Genomic DNA, 17714 nt, shown 5'->3' with positions numbered 1-17714 from the left:
GAATTAGTAAGTGTTTAATGTTTCGCCTAATATGAACATAGGAAATGTCGTCTGACGACGGAAAAAATTTCATTATGTGCCAATACTGTGAAGACCAGCGCGGCCAGTGCGACAGAAATTTCCTTGTTGATGGTAGGCGATTCAGCATCAAGCTGGATGAGACTTTCGAATTTGATACAGTAAGTCACAATGACAAGTCTGTTTTCGTAATTAAGCATGGCTTATATATGCTTCATTTGCCTGACTTATAATTTTTTATTTTCACTATTCTACTAGCGCATTCCCTGCCATGCAAGAATTTTTGTCTTGGATAAGATATATTTCAAAGATATGGAAACTATGGAGGTAAAGAGAGCTTACCTGAAAACTGAGCATGATGGTTATACTTTCAACGTCAAAGTATACAATACACACACGTACACCTATTTTGAATGCAAAACTTGGCAAGCACTATGCAAGGTTTATGCATTTGAGCCTGGTATGGTTATCACCTTTGATATTCGTCCGGAAGATGATATTGAAGGTAATAGAGACATATGGGTCGATGTGCAGACGCCTCCAGTTCTACCATTATGTGAGTTCTTCTCAACTATATTTTTGTCTTTGATATTGCTTATTTCAGAAATAACTGACAACTAATTTCTATTGACAGCTTATCTCCATTCAACCAAACATGTCCGGCGCTTGGTAGACAGGACCTACTACTGTCCCGGAGCTGAACTAAACTGCGAGGAGATAAGTCATTATGTTTCATGGCTTGAGGATCTTCATACTGTCAAGACAAATTTTCTTCCTGCACTTAGAAATATTAGTACTCAAAACGTGCGACCAATAGTGATGGTATTGAACTACGGTCACATCTATTTAGGAATGATGGTAAGATATTTACTATTTGTCCTCAGTGCATATTTTGCATACATATTTTTTTGCTAAACTTTCATTGCTAAGTATATTAATTAAGTACTATACGATGTTTCTTCAACAGGGACTCCCGATGACAGTTGTGCCTCAGGGGATCGAGACTAAAGGTCAGATGTCAATTGTTAGCTTACGGCCAAGATATCCTGCATTGCACATGAATGCATTCAGGATTTCTAGAAGCGATGAATGCTTAATAGTGAAAGATTGGAGGAAAATTGCTAATGATCGCAGAGAAGTACTAGGGGGCAGCAATGAGAAGCGCAGCCCACGATTAGGAGACAGGTTCATCGGCATGCTCCAGTATGATCAATCAGGAGAGCTATACATGTTCTATGCTATTTTACCAGAGAGAGAGTAGCTAGCAGGAGTGATTCAGCTAGTTCTTCATGCTGCTCTTAATTAGTACTTGTCCTTTCATATCCGTGTTCTTCGTTTTGAACTTAAGTGATTTGCTTTTGTGGTGTTATATATGAACGCTTATAATATCATGACAATCATGTTGAACTCGATGATTGGTTCTACAAGAAATTCTATTTATATATATATATGCATAACGTGTACAATGTGTAGTATCGTAAAATACCAGCAAACGAAAAAGAATTAAAATGGAAACACAAAATTAAATGAAAAAGAAATCATAAAACTAAAAACCCACCAAACCTTATAGTACCGGTTGGTGTTACCAACCGGTACTAAAGGGCTCCAGGCCCCCGGAGCTGGCTCGTGCCACGTGGTTGCCCTTTAGCACCGGTTCGTGCTGAACCGGTACTAAAGGGGGGGGGGGCTTTAGTGACCACAATTCAGTGCCGGTTATGTAACTGGCACTAAAGGGCCTTACGAACCGGTGCTATTGCCCGGTTCTGCACTAGTGAGATAGCGCCCTTCGAGGGTCAAGTCGTTGAGACCATGGTCTGCGGGTCGGGTGTGGCTTCTTGGAACTCCGCGGAATAGTGCTGCTGCTGCTCCTACACGGCTACCAACGACTGACTGACTAGGGTCACGCGGTCTCGCCTTCTCTCTCCCTTTCTTTGTTGCGCTGCGCAGCGACAGTCTCACGCATATACTGACCATGGGATACCTGGCCCAGCCGGCCCGACCCGACCCGGTCTTGACCGTGGGCCGGGCCTGGGCCTGAGTTATTCGCCCGAAGCACACGTTGGGCCTGGCCTGGGCTTGGCTTCTTTGCGTTCTAGGTAAGGGGCCCGGCCCGAGGCCTGAGGTCCGGTGGACTTTCCACTGTCAGGATGGGCTTGCTTGGGCCTAAAACCTAGGTCCGACGGTCGGGCCTAAGTTTTCGGCCTCGGCTTTGTTAGGCCCGGGCCAGCCCGATGGATGGGTAGGTATACTCATGCGGTCCACCGCCCAACCCGCCAAAGCCTTTCTCTTCCCTCCCTTTTTTCATCTCTTTCCCTGCCTTAGAGCATCTGCACCCACGTACCTCTAATTCGACCCCTCAAACACCCGCGGACGCGCCCCGCCAGTTACCGGGCGTGTTCGTTTTGAGCACCTATTTGTTCGTCCGCACATCAACACTCCTCATTTTCTTCCCCATATGTCTGGTCGCGTGCATGTGATTTGTGAAGAAGAAGAGAAAGAAAGAAAAGAATGAATAAAGAAAGAGAAAAGGTGGTCCGAGGTGGGGTCGTGTCCAACGTGGCGGACTAACCGGCCGTGCCCGGGCGCGTTCGCGAGCCCTCATATCCTCCCCATATTGAGATGGATATGAGGGTTTGCGGACAGGCCGGACATATAGAGATGATATGAGGGGTCCGGTTGGGTGACGTTTTTCCTTCTCTCTCATGTCCGTCACTTACTAGGCACGTCCGCGGGCATATGAGAGATCGTTTGTGGCTTTCGGCTGTAGATGCTCTTACTTCTTAAGCATGGCAGGGGATGTAGCCCAAGCCCTTTATGCTGCAAAAAAAGAAAAGACGAGAAGAAGAGGAACTTGTTGAAAGTTCACAAGATTTTGTTCAGAGTCTAACAATTACTGTTGATACTTTGGAACAAAACTCAAAATCTCAAAATTTACAAATTTTATTTGACAATTCATTCTTTCGAAATCCATCTATCCAAATTCATATAAGTTGTAAACATATAGGCGCATTCTATTCTTTTTAGGACCTACTGTACGTAGAAAGATTCATAGTTGTACTTTTTATTTTCAGCCTGCATTTTTAGGCCCCAATAATATAGCTAGTATAAGTGTGGATTTCCGTACCCAAAAGTACGGACGTTATACAATTTTTTGGCTTCATTTCTACAAAAACAATTGCTACAAAAATAAGTATGTGGAATTTTAGGCCTAAAATATTCAACCACCCATTGCACATTTTCATCTGAAGTTACACAAAAGCAAGGCTTCAAAATGTCCAAACAACCCAATCACACAAATCAAAATCCAAAATTGCACGCAAAACGCAATGTGAAGTTTCATCACGTGTGAACTACCCAATTACACATATTTGGCCGAATGGTTGCAAACCACTCAACTACATATTTTAAACACCAAATTACACACAAATAATAATCTGTGTAAATTACGATTTGGAAAAAAAAATCAAACTACCCGTTTATGCCTTGTTCAATCCTATTTTTTTGTAAATTTAAGAAAACTCCTAATAAACAAAGATAAATACAACCAAATACAATTAATCAAAGCATGTGAAAGTACACATAAACTACTTTGCTTCCTGACACAAATGATAAAAAGTCAGGATACTCGTGATATGAACTAGAGAGGATGAACTACCTTCTAATGCATATACATATGGCATTTTTTTTCAAATGCACACTAGCCATACTATGATCAAGAATACATGGCATTTTTACAAATGCATATATACCATGACAAAGTAGTTCAACATAAGATGGGAGTTTTGGTGCCCGGTCCCAGATGCACTTGATATCATGTTCGTTGATTGATATTTTGGGATGCGGTAAATGTGACAGAAGGTGTCAGGTCTAGTGCGTGGAAAAATCGTGTACGGGGGGAATACATGCACGAACAGTGCGATACAGCGGGGCCAGTGGTAGCGCAGAGGCGGGCATGAATCAGGGTTATTAGACGGCGCCGTCTCGTGATTGGATTCTGATCCAGGGATTGATATCTTTGTTGGTTCGCGATGTGCTCTGGAGTTTGAGGACTTGGCAAGCGCTTGGATGCAGTCGATTCTCCATCTGGCGCAGATTGATTCTTTGGGTGTAAACATCCTGGAGCTTGAAGAAGGCTCTGGACTAGAATCACAACAATGCGATGGAGGTCACCAGCTCCTCCCCACAGAAAGGCATGGAACCAAGGGGAGGAGCTCCTTGTTCTGGACAGCGGTGGACGACGAACACAGATGCATATTTTTTTTTCTTTGAGGAACACATCTGTATTCAGTATTCACTGGTTGCTGATACGCATGCAAATAGGATGTGAAGGGAACAACACAGAGGTCTCCGATCTAGCCACGAACAGCATCACCGGCAAACCTGCATCACTGCTGTCGCCGACGACGAAACAGGAACCAACGAGCTTGAACACCCTGGCCGGAGAGAGGGCTCTTTCCCCTATCCGTAGCCAAGCGGGCCGCAGTATCCACCTGGCCGTAAGGACAAGATTGAAGATCCAGTGAAGGTGTATCGGCCGGGGACACACCATGTATCGTCTCTTACCTTGAACTGCCGTAGGCGACGAACTAAGCCGCCGGGAAGAACAGCCCCCACTCCTCGACGAAATTACAGAGGTCGACGAGCGACTGTCCAAAGTAGAGCATGATACCGGTCCGGGAGAAGCTTCATTGTTTGAGCCATCACAATGGATCAGGCTGAGCAACAAGGAAAATTGCAGAAAGCAGGGCCACCATGTGACACATATGGTAAGCAATTCAAATCAAATTATTCAAAAAGGGGGGCCAGGGCCCCCCTGTCTCCGTCCTGTTAGGGGGGTAAAGGCCCTGCTGGTCCCCCTATCTAGTGGCCGTTATTAAATTTGGTTATCGGTCGATTGAAATGGAGGCTTCACCCCAATAACATAAATGCTTGGTTTAATTCAAATACAAAAAAGTACTAGATGATTGGATCACTGTACCATACCTGAAAACACCTGTGACTTCACAAGGTTGCTTAGTGTGTTTGAGACCGTAAAGGCACACAGCGAAAGGATGTTGACGATCCGTCTTCTTCTGAATTTTGTCAACTCCAAGGCGAGCACGAAGGGTAACATGAGGAGAGTCGCGCAGGTGAGCCATGTTATCTAGCGCACAAGCTCGTAGCAAGGCCTGAACAGCATGATGTTGATCCCATTGGCCGGCCAGGCGACGACACTGATGATGAGGAATTGCTACGAGACTATACCATATATTTTTCTGACAAAGCTCCATTGAAGAGCCGCGTCCTCGGAGCCGACAACTTTCAAAAGCAGTTTCGGATCCTCTGTTTTAGCGGTTGGACCAAGGTCTGTGTCATCCTGTGGTTTGGACAGTTGGTCATCCGCCTCCGAGATTTCTTGGCTGTGTCTCCCATTGAAAGCGCTGGTGGTGGTAAGTGGAACGGGCACCATCTGCTCTGCTTTCTGCAATTCTCCTTGCTGCTCAGCCTGATCCGCTGCGATGGTAGCAAGAGGAAGTTCTTTCGGCTCAGACAATGAAGCTTCTCCCAGACCGGTGTCATGCTCTGCTTTGGACAGTCGCTCGTCGGCCTCTGTAATTTCGTTGCCCCGGTCAGAATCCTCTTGTTTGGACAGTCGCTCCTCAGCCTATGTAATTTCGTCGCCCCGGTCAGAATCCTCTGCATTTGTCTCCGTCACAGTGGCTTTCGCCAATTCTTGCTCAGACGGTGAACCATCTCCCGGATCATTGGCGATGGGTGACTCTGAATGCTCTGTATCGGCTGTAGTTGCCACCGCACCACTGTTGATGGGTGCAAGAGGAAGCGCCAATTTTTTCTCCGATGCAGCACTCTCCTCCGCATTTTCGCCGGGACCAGTGGTCACCAGCCTCTGCAAGGACGACCCGCACGTCGAAGCAGCACTGCAGGTTGCCATGGCGTGTGTCGAGGAGGAATTCTGCCAACGCCTAGCCAACGGTGAGGATGAAGAGGCCAACGGCAGCTCTGGCCTCGCGCCTGCCATGGCCACGGCCTTATCCATGTCCAGGTCAGCGGCCATAGCCAAGGCGCACGGGTCGACCGCGACCACTCAGATCTAGCAGAGGAGACAAGAGGGACACAAGGGGAGTGCTGGCCGATGAGGGTCGTATGCTCCTGCTACCTACACGCACTAGTAGAAAAAAGGCCTAATGTGAAGCACATTAGTCCTGGTTTGTAACTGAACCGGCACTAATCTGCTCATTAGTGCCGGTTCCAACGGCTAGCTGGGCGGCGATCATTAGTACCGGTTCGTGGCGAACCTTTAGTACCGGTTCGTGCCACGAACCGATACAAAAGACGTGGTGGCAGGCTTGTGTCAGGCTTGGGCCCAACCAGCACCTTTAGTACCGGTTGGTTATACGAACCGGGACTAGAGATGCACCTTTAGTCCCGGTTCGTATAACCAACCGGTACTAAAGGTCATCCTATATAAACCCCTTCATCGAGCCCGAGCGTTCTGTTCTTTCCCTTGGGCGATTGGTGGGTCAAGGCCCATCCTCCAACGCCTCAGGTTCCTAATTAAGCAAGAGACCACAAAATGAGCAGTGAGCCCTTCTTCGTTGTTACATGATTTTGAATGCATCATTGCGAAAATAGTTCAATTAGTTTGTAATGTACCAGATCAGACTGGGAGCCTGCTGATGATACGTTAATGCCACATGGTGAGTCTGGTAGCTCGTCAACGGAACCTGACTCGTCTCTGCATATCAACTCATATGCCATCTCCAGCTTGGCAACAATGTATGATATGGTTGGCCGGTCTTTGCTGCTCAACTTCACGCAATGTCGTGCAGTTCGCGCCACATGCTTCTGCGCTTGCAGCGCCTGTGTCCAACAACTCTCTAAGATTACCAGCCTGGATGATGGGAGTGCGAATATTGTCAAATAGTAATCCCTCTGTCCCATAATATAAGAGCGTTTTTGATACTACACTAGTATAAAAAACGCTCTTATATTATGGGACGAAGGGGACTGTAGAAAACTGCCTTTTTTCCTGTCAGAATCTTTAGCATCACCACGTCAAGCTGTACACAACGCTTGCCGGTTTCAGAAGGAATGTTGCATGGTACTGAGGGTCAAGGTACCCAAATGTTCCTGCAGCAACGCACTCCATCCCCTCCTCGTCACTCTCATGTCCCACGTGACCGACAAACCAAAGTTTCCGACACGCGGCACCCAACTAGCATCGAAAACGATGTTAGCTGACTTTATGTATCGGTGGATAATTGGCGGATGGGCATGACAGTGCGTGTGCTCGATGACATGCAACACGCCAAGGAGCACATCGATGCACATCTTCCAAGACACCATCACTGGCGACATCGTGGAGGAGCCATGATCAAACTGGAGGTGGTCAAAGAGCGTGCCATTCTCAATGTACTCATAGACGATCAACCTCTCCGGCTCTTCCGGCTCCTTTCTCCACCTGGTTGGCAGGGAGTTAATTGCATAAAACCACCATATTTGGGGCATCATTTGCAGAAAATCACGAGGTCATTATTTTTTTGTAAAAATCAAAGTGCTTTTTGTAATCCTTTTGCAAAAAACACTGATCGAAGTATTTGGACCGTTTGATCACTTTCTGACAAGTAGGCCCAGGTTGTAAGACGTAGATTTGGGAACAAATTGACATACAACCCCCTAGATCATAAAAAAAGAAAGCAATCAACCCTCTCCCCTAGGCAACAGCTCTTTCCTAACGCGCAGCAGCGGGTGGACACACCGGCCAACGAGCCCCGCGACAGCGCAGGAGATGTTTCCGCAAGCGTCGGCCATGTCCCAAGGGCTAGCAGCGCACTGTCATCGTCGGCCACGAGCCTCGGCCCATCCTCGAGCCACCACCTGGTCCTCCTCTAGCGCGCACCACAGCGTGGATTCAGGCAAAAACGGCAGCAGGGCGTGGCGGCTATCAGAGCTCGGTCTGGGCGGCGGTGAGCTCCTGGATCCACGACGAGGAGGAGACAGGGTGGTGGTGCACCTCTCCTCTGCGCTGCTGGATCCGCGACAAGGAGGAAGCGGGGTGGATGGCATACATCTCCTTTGATCCCCTGGACCTAGCGCGTTCACACGCATCACGCGTTCTCTTGGCGGCCGCACCCGCGCACGCAGGTGGCGACTGCCGGCCAGCACGCTGGCCTTGTTGAAGAAGAAGCTCCAGTCGCTCGACGGCTCACTCATGTCCATCTCTTCCTCGTCTCCGCATCCGCCCGGCCGGCGGTGGGCTTCCGGTGGCGGCTGCAGATAGCCAAGGGGCAGCCATGGCGGGCAACAGGTGACCTGATCTGGTCCGTCCATCGGCAGGGACGCCAGCTAGGGTTGAGGGGCATGCGGCGGTGCTGGAACAGAGCCACGACGGTGACGCAAGAGATAAGAGAGAAGGGAATGAGGGGGGCAGAGGGAAGAAGAGGTGCACAGAGGAGGGGCGCGATGCGTTGCTCGTCCAGCCGGGGTTGCGGGACACCGGCGACGCGCTAGAGGAGGACACCGTCCACACAAACATTCAGAATTTTTTGATATTTCAAAAAATTAGTTTTGTTAGATTGGAGCATGGTATCACCTAATCTAGGTGAGCACTAGATATTCTCTTGACATACATGCCCAACGCGGTCTCTCTCTCCTACTGTTTCCTGTCTTTGGAAGAAGTCTGACATGCATGCAGAAAGCGAAGTGATAGAGAGAGAGCGCCCCTGAGAGAGAGAGAAACATGTTCCTCCAGCAAAGTGACGGAATTGAAATTTGAAAGGGTTGTACACACTTATCTTGTGAACATCCACACAAAAATTCAGAATTTTTTGATATTTCAAAAATTGAGTTTGTGAGATTGGAGCATGGTAGCACCTAATCTAGGTGAGCACTAGATATTCTGTTTAGATACATGCCCAACGCGGTCTCTCTCTCCTCCCGTTTCCTGTCTTTGGTAGAAGTCTGACATGCATGCAGAAAGCAAAGTGACAGAGAGAGCGCCCGTGAGAGCGAGAGAAACATTTTCCTCCAGCGAAGTGATGGAACTGAAATTTGAAGGGGTTGTTCACACTTATCTTGTGAACATCCACACAAAAATTCAGAATTTTTTGATATTTCAAAATTTTAGTTTTGTTTGATTGGAGCATGGTAGCATCTAATCTAGGTGAGCACTAGATATTCTCTTGACATACATGCCCAACGCGGTCTTTTCTCCTCCCGTTTCCTGTCTTTGGAAGAAGTCTGACATGCCTGCAGAAAGCGAAATGACAGAGAGAGAACGCCCGTGAGAGAGAGAAACATGTTCCTCTAGCGAAGTGATGGAATTGAAATTTGAAGGGGTTGGACACACTTATTTTGTGAACATCCACACAAAAATTCAGAATTTTTTGATATTTCAAAAATTGAGTTTTGTTAGATTGGAGCATGGTAGCACCTAATATAGGTGACCACTACATATTCTCTTGACATACATGCCCAACGCGGTCTATCTCTCCTCCCGTTTCCTGTCTTTGGAAGAAGTCTGACATGCATGCAGAAAGCGAAGTGACAGAGAGAGAGCGCCAGAGAGAGAGAGAGAGAGAGAGAGAGAGAGAGAGAGAGAGAGAGAGAGAGAGAAACATGTTCCTCTAGCGAAGTGATGGAACCACACAAAAATTCAGAATTTTTTGATATTTCAAAAATTGAGTTTTGTGAGATTGGAGCATGGTGGCACCTAATCTAGGTGAGCACTAGATATTCTCTTGACATACATGCCCAACACGGTCTCTGTCTCCTCCTGTTTCCTGTCTTTGGAAGACCTGCAGAAAGCGAAGTGACAGAGAGAGAGAGTGCCCGTGAGAGAGAGAAACATGTTCCTCCAGCAAAGTGACGGAATTAAAATTTGAAGGGGTCGTACACACTTATCTTGTCAACATCCACACAAAAATTCAAATTTTTTTGATATTTAAAAAATTGAGTTTTGTGAGATTGGAGCATGGTAGCACCTAATCTAGGTGAGCATTAGATATTCTCTTGACATACATGCCCAACGCGGTCTCTCTCTCCTCCCGTTTCCTGTCTTCGGAAGAAGTCTGACATGCATGCAGAAAGCAAAGTGACAGAGAGAGAGTGCCCATGAGAGAGAGAGAAACATGTTCCTCCAGCGAAGTGATGGAGAGAGAAGAGATAACGCATAACGAAAACTGGTTCTGCTAATAGTCTGACTCTGCCTCCAGCCATTGCACACATCCGAACTGAACAGATGGTGATGATAGTGGGCGCAGTGGAGCTCGGGCTAGGGAAGAACTTTGCGATAGATTAGCAGGAGCCGGCATTACCCATGTGACGTAATAGGCTGCTGATCGGGTGATTGGAGCACCTAATTAAAAGAAGAGAACACAAAATGAGTGGTCATCAGTGTACGAACATGATTCATCAATTTACTAACGCAAAGAGAGTTCAATCAGTTTGTAGCATACCAGTTGGGATTGGGAGCCTATCGACGGCACGCTGCTGACATGTGGTGCTGACTCATCAACCGAACTTGGCTCATCTCTGCAGACCCTCATGAGCCATCTCCAGGTTAGCCACAATGTATGATATGGCCAGACGTGAAGCTTGCTCCGTTGTAATGCCAGAGGACGCCTTGAACTTCAAAGGTTGGTGTCAAAGCCCTCCTCTAACACACCATATTCCTATTTAAACAAGAGAACACAAAATGACTAGTGAGCCTGGCCCTTTCATCAATCTACGAACATGATTGAATTTACTAATGCAAATTGAGTTTAATCAATTTAGTTTGTAGCGTACCAGCTGGGATTGGGAGCCTATCGACGGCACGCTGCTGGCATGTGGCGCCGACTCATCAACTGAACCTGGGTCGTCTCTGCAGATCAACTCATGAGCCTTCTTCATGTTGGCCACGATGTCTGATATGGCCGGACGGTCCTTCCCATTCAACTTCGCACAGCACTGTGCAGTCTGTCCGACATGCTCCAGTGCCTGGGGTCGGTTCCGGCACCGGTCGCCTATCCAGCAATTCTTAAAAACTACTGGCCTCCATAACGGGGAGCGTCAAGGATGCCAAACCTGCGTTCACATCCAGCTCCTCCTCCCTTTGGGAGTATGCCTTTTTAACTGTCAGATCCTCGAGCATCACCACGGCCAGGTTGTACACGTTGCTCCTTGGCTTCAGAAGAGATGTGTGATGGTAGTAGTAGTTAGGGTCGATGTACCCCATTGTGCCTGCAACGGGGACTTCCAACCCCAACTCCTCACTCACTATGTGTCAGGACCCCGACTCAATGCCACATCGATCTAGCATGTAACACCTCATATCACTTTGCGGCCTCACGCATGGTATCCCCACGGGTGTCGCCTTACCTTTGCCCGGGACCGTTTGCGCCTTTTGGCACACGTATATGATAGTGTCGCTAGCATCCATATGATAAGGAGCCCGGGCTGACATGGCTAGTCGTAAACCCAAAGTGGCACAAACTTATAGGAACAGGCATCCATGACCCAGCATCGAACGTGTCGGTCATCAGCGAGTGAATCCAGGCTGTAGCACTGGGCTAACAGGACTCCGACGAACCGGGCTGTAGCGGGCTAACAGGACTCCGGTATTCATCGCGTGACATTTCCCCGAAGGGACAGACACAGGAACGAAGAAGGACACATGCCGGCCAGCCTAAGTGTTCCGGAGCAGTAGCAAGCTACCATGGCTCGGTGGAAACACTAGGAGACATTTTCCGGTAAGAGGGGCTACTAAGGATAAACAACTAGATAGACAGATCCCACACATACCAAGCATTTCAAAAACATACACACAATATACTCGATATGTGCAAATACAACATGGCATCACAACATGACTCTACGACTCAAGTATTTATTCAATAGCCTCCGAGGAGCGAGATATTACAAACATGGGTCTCATGACCCAACATTCAGAGCATACAAGTCAGAGCACATGCGGAAGCTTAACATGTCTGAGTACAGACAACTACAAATGAAAAAGGCTGAGAAGCCTGACTATCTACTAGATCCTGCCGAGGGCACAAGATCGTAGCTGAGGTAACAAGCTAAATGTCGAAGTCCAAGCGGAACTACTAGCGAGACTGAAGTCTCTCTACAAAAACATAAAATAGGCAAACGTGAGTACAAATGTACCCAGCAAAACTTACATCAGATCTAGCTACATATGCATCATTACCAACAAAGGGATGGTGGGGTTTAACTGCAGCAAGCCAGCTTTGACTCGGTGGCTATCCTAAACTACGACTGCAAGTAACTCTTTTGAGGTGGCGCACACGAGTCCACATATTCACCATATCAATACTCCACTATGGATCCGCTCCCGTCTCCCTACGAGAACGCCATCCATAGCACTCACGCTTATCTTGCGTATTTTAGAGTATCCACTTTCACTTGTCTATGAACTATGCAAGGGGTCCAAGTTTCCATATCCGAGGAATCCGGCTATTCGAATAGATAATGATAACCCTGCAGGGGTGTACTTCTTCACACACGCTCTCGCCACTTATCGCCCTGTACACGTCATGTACCTCGGCAACCTTCAAGCGGAAGCCGGGCGAGGGAGTCGGCCACGACATGACTAACCACACAAGTCTCTCGTCCAGGTTTATCGCCTATTCGGGTTCCATCCGCAAAGAGATCGGCCGGGGTGTCACTCACGGCCCCAAACGATGTGAGCAGGGTTCCCAAGCCCACCATCCGGGTGCCACTTGGTACACCGTGCCACTGTGCCTAGTATGTCCCAAGCCCACCTGTACCGGGTGCCACCTGGTAGACTACTAACACTACCTACAAACACCAGAAACTAGTTGCAACTCCTGGACAGAGATCAAGTTGATTAATAAGCTGAGAGGGGTCGAGTTACCGGAACCCAATGTGTGGTAGTAACTGTTCATGGATCACAAACACAGAACTTAGTTCCTGAGGACGGCTGCAATGAGACAACCCACCATGTACTCCTACATGGCCTCTCACCGCTACCTTTACCAAATCGTGTTCACACACTTAGCTCTCAACAGTAGGACATGTTTACACACCTCCGATTCATTCCCGATGAATCAGACCTGACACAACTCTAAGCAATAGCAGGCATGACAAACAAGCATGAATGAGTAGGCACATCAGGGCTCAAACAACTCCTACTCATGCTAGTGGGTTTCATCTATTTACTGTGGCAATGACAGGTCATGCAGAGGATAAAGGGGTTCAGCTACCGCAGCAAGTAACAGATGAATCGTTGTTGTCCTAATGCAGTAAAAGAGAGCAGGAGCGAGAGAGTAGGATTATATCGGAATGAACAAGGGGGTTTTGCTTGCCTGGCAATTCTGAAGATAATATAGTTTCTTCATCGGTGTCATCGAACTCATTGTCGAAACCAAGCCTATCGAGAGGGGACAAATACCGGCAACACAGAGAAAACACAATCAATGCAATGCATCAATGTGACATGGCAATATGCTGTAGTTTGAGCTAATGCTGCTAGCAACAAGTTAAATGAAGTTGGTTTGAACCCTAGGTTCAAATTCAAACTCCATATGTGGATATTCAAATGCCATTATTTGTTTTGCCCAGTTCAGCAACTATAAGTTGTTCTAACATGCATGAAAACAGTACAGATGGATAGATTGGAGTTTTCTGATCATTTTTCATATATAATTTATCTCATTCTGAGCTACGGTTGAATTTATATGATTTTTAGAAGTTTATACTATTTTCTGGAATTTCCTGTATAAAAATAAATCCAGAAAATATTTATTGCATCAGCATGGCGTCATGCTGACCTCAGCAGAGTCAACAGGGCTGGCCAGGTCAAACTGACCAGTGGGTCCCGTGTGTCAGTGTCTGGACTAACTAACCTAATTAAAATTAACCCTAACTAACTTGGTTAGCCGGGCGGGGCCCACATGTCAGTGATAGGTGGAGTTGTTAGTGCCTAAACTAATTAGGCCACGTCAGCTGGCCGGAGATTAGCCGGCGACGACCACAGCCGACGGTGGGGGTTCGCCGGAGTTGTGCCAGAGGCGATGGATCTACGCGCCGAGGGAAGCAGAAAGTAGCCCGTGCCCGCGTGCATCCAGAGAAAGCAACGGGAGGGCGCGGGGTGGCCGGAGTTCGCCGGAAGCGAGCTCGTGGCGGCGGCCGGAGTTCGGGCATCAACGGGTTAGGCGCTACAGCGCGTCTCAGATCGAGCTGGTGTGGTCTGCGGCCTCCTAGGAAGGCACTGAGCACGCCTATGTTCTCAGGTGTGACGTGTGGTTGCTCTAGCCACGGTGGTGAAGATGGCCGGCGGCGGGAGCTCTCAGCCGCGTTGGCTATCGGGGGTAAGAGGAGGGTATTGACGACGGGATTACGGGGGAAGCGACTGGGGGCTCACAGCGATGACGAGGGGACGCTCGGCGAGGTCGGGGACAGTCCGGAGCCGACGAATTTGACAGAGATGCCCGGCGGTCCTGAGGTTGAAGAAGGCATCGTTGGCGGTGTTGCGGTGAAACCCGGATTGCGTGGCTCGTCGAGGAGATGCTTCGAGCCCTTGCGGGGCTATTGGTCACGGTGGTTGGGCTAGGGGATGGTCGTGGCTGCGGCGGTGCTTGTCGGCGTGCAGCGGGGTGTTCGGGCGCGCTGCAGAGAGAGAGCAGAGGCGGGGAAAGGGCAAGGGAGTGGGAGAGAGGGACCGGGGTGGCGCGTGGCGTCGTCCAGACGCGTCGGGGAGGCCAGCAGGGAGGCAGGAGGTGGAAGCAGGACGTGGAGCTCGGTTGCACGCGCGTCGACACAGCGTCGTCCTCCTGGCATAAGCTAGGAGACGACTGGCAGGGTAGGGTGGTGGGCTGGGCCAACTGGGCCGGCCAGGTGGGCTTTGGTGGGTGAGGCCAGGTGAGTTTCTCCTTACTCTATTTTGTTTCTGTTTTCTATTTCTGACATTTGTTTTAATTTGGTTTTTGAACCAAACTAATTTTGTTGCTTCTGATAAATTTTGCAGGGACTAAAAGGACTATTCCAAAGCCCCTCAACAAAATCAGAATTATTGAAGCAATAAAGTATTTATAGTATTTATTAGCTCCAATTCAAAATACAATATGTGTTAATTCAACAATCCAAAATGTCATGCAAAAATGTGCATCACCTCTGGTTGCTGTTTCCAGCATTTTCCAAAAATGATGAACATTTTTGAAGGCCATTTGGGTTCACTGAAAAATATTTTAGTTGAACCTGGTGGATTCCTTTTTATGCTAGGGTTTGAACATCCCCCATTTCAAGTTCATTTCAAAAGTTAAACATGATGCACACATGAAGGGCTAGCCTACTGCATACCAGGACTAGGGATGTGACAACTCACCCCCACTAAACAAGAATCTCGCCCCGAGATTCAAGACGTGAGGTAAGAGGAAAGGGGGGTCACAAAACTATCACAATCTTCATGATCGATTTGCCCTTCTCGAAGTTGTTGATTTGTTGACCCAAATTGATCTTGACGTCTTTGCTTGCGAAGTCTTCATCCAACTCGATGATGTCGGAAAGAAACTCTATCGGAACAGATCATTGAAACTCTCCATACTAGACTAAGGCAATTCTCAAATGATGGTTTGAAGGAATTCAAAGAAATGGCATACTCGATTTTGGAATGGAACTATGGGTATAGAACAATCGGCAAATGGAAGGCACAATCCGACCGATACCGAAGATATAACCTAGTGTCTGAGCGTTCTCTCAAGAACTTGAGCATTTCCATATTCATCAAGGTTTTACCAACATCCGTGTCAATGATCCTGGCAACACAACATACTACCATGATGAACAGCGATGGACGATGCAGATGCAAAGGAAGATAACCTTCTCAGATTTCACCTTAGCGGGGCCAAGGGGACAAAATCTGGATGATCGACCGAGAGACATTTAGCACTCCGCTTCTAATGTTCTCCTTGATGTACCAGTTTAACCCAATACCAGTCGGTATCTGGAACATCAAGTAAAGGTCTGACTTCGGGAGAACAAAGAATCCATAAGGAACAACTTCTAAAATAAGTCGCACGACATCCTTATGGAGAGAATGGTCAACTTGCTCAGTTAAGATGCTACAATAATAGATCTTCGGCTAGGTGTGTCGGCCAACATCAACCTTGTCGGGACCTACATCATATATCTTAGAATAGTTCCAACCATCATATCTGCCTGAGATTCAGATCTGGTCGGGAACAGGACATTTCAGACATCATGTCTGGAAAAGAAATTTTGCAACACAAATCGACAAGACGATGTTGCGAGATTCTCAAGAAATGAATTACAATAGCAAGCTCCAAAACATGAGCTGGTTCTGCTACAAACCTGTGAACACGCTGTCCAAAGCAAGCATGACCACGTAGTAGTCTTATAAATAAAACACTACCGAGTTCAGGTGGGGAACCATCATCGAGGATAACGAAGTCCTAACATAAGTCATGATTAGCTCTTATGAAGGAACTTCTTGTCCTTGAACAAATCAGTTAGTGGCTTGGTGTGCTACGGAATACCGGTGGAGTGGAGGTAATTAATCTACCAAACCATAGTATACCTAGCACATGCATGACTGACTTGGGATGGTACCAAAGGAAACAAAACAATCTTTCTCGAACTTACGGCGGCAACTTGCACCAGATGCACGTGAATCAGAGAAAGTCACTTCTTTCATCCAACATATTCTTCACGGATGGAACATGAAGATAATGCTTATAAAAGTTTCCAACACTAGGTTGATGTTCAACATGAGTAATGGGGGAGACAAAATGCTGCTGATGGGCTCAACAGCAACTCATCGAAATTTCTATATCACTGGACTTCCGCCATCATGTGAACACGGTGATAGCATTGGTCAGACCAAAAGATATAATGGTGTATGCCTGAGGGACAACCGCGAGTAAGACAACATTATGAATACCGTTGGTTCTGATTTGATTTGATGATAGCCCATACTCAAATCAAAGATTTAACAAGGTAATAGATCCAACAAACTGATCACGAGGACCAATCGATGGAGATATCATCTTTCTTCAACACACACGCACAAGGATATCCCTTTGGAAATGAACTAAGTCGGACAAGCTTTTATCTTCCAACTCTCCAAGTTGTTGTTCAGCTTAACCAACTAGCTCAGGGGTACCCAACACGGATTCTTGGAGAAGGGGTGGTTACAAGCAACCAACTTGCTCACGAACTCAACATAGCGGTCAAGTGACGACCTGGTGATACTTCCGAGAAGATATTCAGAAAATCACGAACCACCGATATGTTACTAAGCTCGAGAACAATCTTGCTTTTCAGGGCAAGACGATATGATCAAATAACCAAGGGATTGGCATAGCCCTAACTCATTGATCAAGAGGTGCACCGGAAATAAGGACTAGGTAGCACGATCTATCTTAGGACGATGATTCAATAACCAACACGCTAAGAATGAGAATATTGTCCATTTACTACCAAGCAACGAGTTGCTCGGAGTATTGATTTCACGCATCATAGTTCACCTGTCGGCATTCCGGTTGCAACAACACGGGGACCGAGAAATGAATAATGATGGCGAGAAATATCACGGTATCAAGAATTCATAAGATGGTGTGCAATTCCCATGACATTCTTGACATAAGATGGTAATACTTCAGGGTAGAATAGAATCAAAAGCTAGATTAGCAATTTGATCTGCGGAGTACGAC

The 17714-nt window shown here is 47.3% G+C and overlaps 1 pseudogene; it reads left to right on the top strand.

Moving 5' to 3' along the window:
• The window catches only part of LOC123038784 (probable amidase At4g34880), a 62045-nt pseudogene that overhangs the window by 20346 nt on the left and 23985 nt on the right, over positions 1-17714 (top strand).

The sequence above is a fragment of the Triticum aestivum genome, chromosome 2B (genome assembly GCF_018294505.1).
Source record: "Triticum aestivum cultivar Chinese Spring chromosome 2B, IWGSC CS RefSeq v2.1, whole genome shotgun sequence".
In the NCBI taxonomy this organism is placed as follows: Eukaryota; Viridiplantae; Streptophyta; class Magnoliopsida; order Poales; family Poaceae; genus Triticum; species Triticum aestivum.
Note: the sequence above shows the minus strand (reverse complement) of the source record. Positions and strands in the feature narration are given on the sequence as shown.